Source organism: Miniopterus schreibersii (assembly GCF_964146895.1).
Source record: "Miniopterus schreibersii genome assembly, chromosome: 4".
Lineage (NCBI taxonomy): Eukaryota > Metazoa > Chordata > Mammalia > Chiroptera > Miniopteridae > Miniopterus > Miniopterus schreibersii.
Window position 1 is genome coordinate 27,161,987 of NC_138105.1, and position 6,582 is coordinate 27,168,568.

The following is a 6,582-nucleotide window of genomic DNA, read 5'->3' on the forward strand; positions in this document are numbered from 1 at the left end:
CACGGGTATAAAGCTTTTAAAATTGAATGTTAATAAAATTTTTCACACTTTCACCTCTATCAAAGAATGCCGTTAAACCACTTGTGTTTGAAAGCCATGTGGAATTCATCTCCTAAGAATATGTGGTTTAATGGTTACCTTTAAGGATCTTAAAGTAAGATCTTCAAAGCTGAGTAGAATGGTCTATTAGCTATCTAGACAAACTGACTTGTAGATTTGGTTTAGCCAGTATTTCTTAAACATGTGGGTACCCTTCCTTTTTCACTTTTATGTAACACCTATTATTACCAGACCCAAACTGGGTCCAATTACTCAGTAGTTGCCAGCCAAAAGACAACTCTGAGAAGATTTTATGAGAAGGAACTTTGTTGCAAGCCAGCACGCGAAGAACACAACTGGGGGTTGCTCTCAGAGCAGTGTGTCCCCAAACAAAGGACTGGATTTGTCTTTATTCAGGGAAATCATTTATGAATCAAGGTAAGCTTCATCATCACATGTATGGGTGGGGACGTTCCCTCACCTGCGCAGTTAGCAAACATGCCTATACGTACATCGCATGTTCAAAAATGGTGGAAAATCTCTACCCCTGGGAGATTTTAGTAGTATAATGAGAAAAGTCCATGAAGAGGTCAATAAAGGGTCCTTCAGGCGGCTTCAGCCAGACCCAGGCAGTTTGAGCCAGATTAGCCCTTTGGTTGTGTGAATCATCCCAGGCATCTGCCTGAAAAGACAGGCCTGGCAAATGTCAAAGGAAAGGATGGCAAAGGTATGGAAGAAAGTGTGTGTGTGCATATACATAGATTAGGTTACACTAGTAATATAGAACTTGTTTCAGGGAAAGCTGTATGGGCCATCAAAAGGAGGAGAAAAGGAGAGAGGCTGGGATGAGAAGGACCTAGGCCTTGATAATGGATGTGGGGCATGTTTAAAGGAGGGTTGGACTTGATTCATGTAATTTGAGTTATATAAAGTTATATAAAGCATCCATCACACCAAAATGTCATGCCCAAAGCATGTCTTCGCTGGTTCTTGATAAGTGAGGAGGAAAGATGTGCGGGTATCCATCTAAAACACTGCTGGAAAACAGTTCATGTCTCAAACTTCTCGATCAGTGGTAAGAACAAGTCTACAACTGAGTGGACATTGGGCCTTCCAATCGGTATTCTCATCTCCTTTTCGGGTGACTGCCTGCCCACTGCTGAGGGCTGCATTGGTGAGATGGGATCCTCAATGTGTTCTGCTTTCCACATGGAAATGAGGGGACCTGGGAGAGTCCTTTCAACTCCCTCTTTAGTTCATCAGCTCAGGACATTCTAGTTTGGCACATCTTTTGCCAAGAAAAATCTTATTCTGCAATGGCTTTGCATCCTAGACCCAGGGACTGAACAGAAGAAACAAATAGTTGGCGCATGTTCACTTACTCCAGTGGCAGGGCCTTATGTTCAGTGAAGGGGACACTGTCAGTGGCTGCTTGCTTTCTGCTCCTCTAAGGCCTTCCTACAGGTCCTATACTCTCTCCTATATTTTTCCAATACATTTTCTTGCTTAAGTAGCCAGAGCTAGTCTCTGTTGCTTGCAGCTAAAGAATCAACAGATACACATGAAGGGTGAAAAATTAAAGCATAAGTAGTTATTTAAATCCAAAAGAGCTATTAATCCCATTCTGTCAAGACATTGTATAGAATCTGAACTTTTAAATTAAAAACACAATGTAAATTATATATATATAAATTTATATATATAAATTATATATAAAATATGTTACCACATAGTGTATATATAATGTTTATACATATTATTTATAAATACATTTTAAAAAATTAAAAACAAAACTAAGAATGGAAAAAAATTATCCTACCAGTCCAAAACAACTATTGCATGTTTTCATTTTCCCTTCCAGGTTAAGTCAACATACATGCTTTTATTTATCTGATTCTTTTTCAACATTTTAAAACATCACTTTCTCCCCTATCAATAGACTGAAGCACAGGGGAAAGCAGAAGGTAAGGTGGTTTACAACAATACTTTTTTGAGAGAGAAAAAAATTTTTTTAATTAAAAAGTTTGAAACCCCATTGAGGTTAATCATTGTTGCTCAAATGGTCTGCCCCTGTAGTCTCAAAATACTGTTAGCCTCTTTTCTCCTCTCAGTCAACTATTTTTATTTTTTACTAAAATTGCATAACAAAAGAGTATTTATAGTTTAAAGTTACTGATACCAACTTGCCTAGCAAGGTTTTAAAGAAAGGAACTACTTGCCTATTGTACATGGTTTGAATGCAAAGAGATGGTGTTAGTCACCTGGCTGGGTGCCCACGTGCTTGGACTCAGCATGTTGGGATGACTGGCAGAGCAACAAAGAGTGGAAAGAAGGCGTAACTGGCTGTATGTTGGCTTTATGATGTAAAAGCTGAATTGGAACAACTCTGACCCTCTTGCATTTATTCCACATTTGTCATGAGCCATAGAAGAAATGCAATTCTCTTAGTTAACCACACACAGTCCATAATTTACTGTCTATTTTCCTGAAACATGGAGTGACTGTTTAATGATAATAGCATGTGATACTTTAGTCTTTGTTCTTTTTCTAAATAGTTGATGCCAGGCAAAGTCATATAATTCCTCTGTAACCTAAATGCCTCATCAGTCAGTTCTTTTCATTCCTTTTAGCTTCCCATTTTCTTCTGTAAATTAGGAGGATTAGGTTTGAAAATTAATAGTTATATAATGTTTTAGCTTCTATGAGACTCAACAACCCTGAAAAGCAGATGAGCCAAAAATGGTCATCAATTTCCAAGTAAAGAACCTGGTGATCACAAGCTTATTCAGCTTGTTCTGAATCTTTTAGTAAGTAGTTTAGCAGGGACCCCAGTGAATTAGTTACCTGCTACATAATAAATTTCCTCAAAACTAAACAGTTTTAAAAAATACTGCATAGTTTCTGTGAGCCAGAATCTGGAGATAGCTGAGCTGGTGGTTCTGGTTCAAAGTCTCTCAGAGTGCATTCAAGCTTCTACTGGAACTGCAGTTTCATCTGAAGGCTCAACTGGGGGATGATATGCTTCTAAAGTCACTTATGTGGTAGATAGTAGATTTCAGTTCCTCTGTGGCTGTCGGCTGGAGACTAGTTTCCTACCACGTGGGTGCCTCCGAAGGCTGCCTGAATCTCCTAACCTCAGGGTAGCTCACTTCTCCCAAAGCAAGTGATTTGAGCATGTGTGGGGGGGAGAAAAAGCATGGCCAAGACAGAAGCTACAGCATTTTATAACCTAATGTCAGAAATGATACACCATCACTCCTGCCATATGCTATTGGTTACACAAACTAACCCTGGTAGAATGTCAGAGGCGCTACACAGGATGTGAAGACTAGGAGACAGGGATCATTGGCAGCCAGCTTAGAGGCTGACTACCACATCCTGCCACTCTACCATGTGCTCACAATTTTTAAAAATCATTTAGATGATAGCCTAGGGTCAGTGAATCTCAACAAAGAAATAGAAGAGAGAAAGAATCAAATGGGCACAGCCAGGCATAGCTCAGCGTTTGAACATCGACCTAGGATCCAGATGAGCCCTGTTGGATTCCCATTCAGGGCACATGCCTGGGTTGTGGGCATGCAGAAGGCCCCCACTCATCATTGATGTTTCTCTCTCTCCCTCTCCCTTCCTCTCTCTGAAATCAAAGATTTTTTTTTAAAAGAATCAGATGGAAAGTTTAGAACTGAAAAATACAATAACTGAAATCAAAACTTTACTGAATGGGCTCAACAGCAGAATGGAGTAGAGCGAGGAAAGAATCAGTGAACTTGAAAATAGAACAATGGAAAGAAACAATTAAACATAGATCCAACTACCAATTCACAGGAAATACAGAAGACAGGAAAATGTTAATCAACACTTCGGAGATGCATCAGAAAAATCCAAACTGAGAAATTCTCTCCTCATCTAATACATTCTGATTTAAAAATTACACGCGGGGGAAGCTATGAATTGAGACAGAAAAGACATATCGACTATCCAGATTGTGTGTACTTTATTTGTATTCTGATTGCAACAAACAAATGTAAAAATAAAACATGTGACATTTATGAGATAATTGGAAATTTGAACATTGAATGGAGGTTTGATATTAAAGAATTGTTTGTTTTTGTTAGGTTTTATAATCAAGGTTATGTTAATATGTCTCTTTAAAAGGTATGTACTGAATGATTGCAGATGAAATGATGTTTGGCATTTGTTTCAAAGTAATATAGGATAAGGGAAGTGGAAGAGATAGGTATACATATGGGTCAAAACTAACAATGTAAAAAAAACAACAAACAAACAAAAAAAAAACTAACAATGTGATGATGGCTGGAGATGTGCCCATGAAGCGTTATTACACTATTTTTTTTTTCTTCTGTGGATGTTTGAAGCTCTCCATAATTAAAAGGTAAAAAGAAGTCATTATATCAGTGTACTCCATGAAGCTGATCATCTACCCTTTCAGCCAGCAGTGAACTGGAAGTTCGTTTTTGCAGTTGGAGGGAAAAAAGGTCTCTGTACTGGAATACATTGGGCAAGGGTGAAAGCAGATTTATCATGCTGAATGCAGGGGGATTAAGTAAATTACATAAGGAATGGTGAGCTCCCCTCATCCCACACCCCACTGGGTAAATGGAAAGCTGCCAGACAGGTTTTTATCCCCAGGCAGGAGACTAGAAGACCTTTATCTGGGAAGTTTGACCATCCCAAGACCTAAAGACACTGGCATGGTGGGTTCCACAAGGAAACAACGCAGCCAGATTACCCCAGGTTCACAGACCTTCTGATCAGCCCTTTGGAACTTCACTCTTAAATGTACAAACCCACAACTGCCTAGTATTTGAGGGAGGCCTCTGACATAATAGAGATAAAAGCAAATCTCTATTTGCTTGGCTGGTGGAGGATTTGGAAGAAAAGCCATGCAAGGAAAAGAGAATTAAAGAACAACCTAGCATACTTAAGAGAAGATTTTGCTTCCATGAAGCAAAAATAGAATACTTTTTTTTTTAAGTTCAAGAACAAAAAGGACTTGAAACTTTTATTTATTTTTAACATTTTTATTGATTTCAGAGAGAGGAAGGGAAAGGGAGACAGAAACATCAATGATGAGAGAGTCATTGATTGGCTACAGCCTGCAACCCAGGCATGTGCCCTGACCAGGAATCGAACCCTGATCTCCTGGATCCTAGGTTGACACTCAACCACTGAGTCACGACCAGCTGGGCGAAAATTTTAAATATAGTAGTGGAAACGAACAACTCCACAGTAGGGTTGGACAATGAAGTTGGGGAGATCTCCCATAAAGTAGAGCAAAATAACAGATTTTTTTAAAAAGATGAAATTATTCAGGGTGGGACAAAAGTAGGTTTACACTTGTGAGTACATGAAACAGAGTTTATTCTTGTACTGATTAATTATTGTATTATTTTCCATACACACACTGTAAACCTATTTTTGCTCCCCTATATAAATCTTGGAGTCCAAGAGATCCAAACTCTTAATAGAGGCATTCCAGAAGTAGAGAATGAAAAAAAAGTGAGGAACGAAAACAAATAATTTGGGAGCATTTCCCAAAGCAGTAGAAAACATTTCCAAATTTAAAAGATGCAATGAGTGGCCCAGAAAAATGGATCAAAATTAACCTATGCCAAAGCACATAATTGCCAGATTTCAAAATTCTGGTGAAAAGAGCGTACAAATTTCCAGAGAGTAAAAACAAGTCACAAGAGATCAAGAATCAGAATGACTTTCTTTATACTTAGCTGCCAGTCAAGAAATGTTTTATCACATACATAGGGCACCCAGTTAGCTAATCTATTCATGGGAGAATCCTAATGGGAATACATAGATGTGTATATGCAGGAAACCTGAACCAATTGTCCAGAAAAACTAACCCAGGCTCCCATTCTTAAAAATGCATGATCAGGCATAAGAAGAAAACCAGCCCAATAAAAGAGAAAGGCCAAGATAAAACAACTATCCCCAGAAGAAGCAAACATAATTCAGAGAAGCTAGGGGAATTAGCCCTCTATATTCTCAACAGACTTGAGAACCTAGATACTGCAGCCATAATACAAGAAGATGCTAAGAAACGGGAATGATCTCAGACACTAAATGACTGTCAGGAAAAAATAAGAAAGAAAAGAGTTTGAAGGTAAAGGTAAGGACATCTTTCAGAATGCAGACCAGCAAGTTACAACGAGATAAAGTTGGGAGAAAAATAAGAGGATAAATTCAGAAGGTCCACCATGTGAGTACCTAGAGTTCCCAAAAAGACAAAAGAGAAAACACGGGGAAAGACATTAACAAATAATAAATGAAAATTTATCAGAATCAAAGGAATCTCTAGGCTGAAGGGCTCACTAAATGCCAGTGACTAAATGAGTAAAAGATTAATACCTACATCCAGTGCTGTGAAATTCATAACGCCAAGAATAAACATGTGATCCTAAAAATTTCCAGAAAAAATAAGTTACCTACAAAAGAATGAGATCAGATTGACATTAGATTTTCTTTGAGGATACTGAATGCTAGAGGATAATGGAACAATGTCTCTAA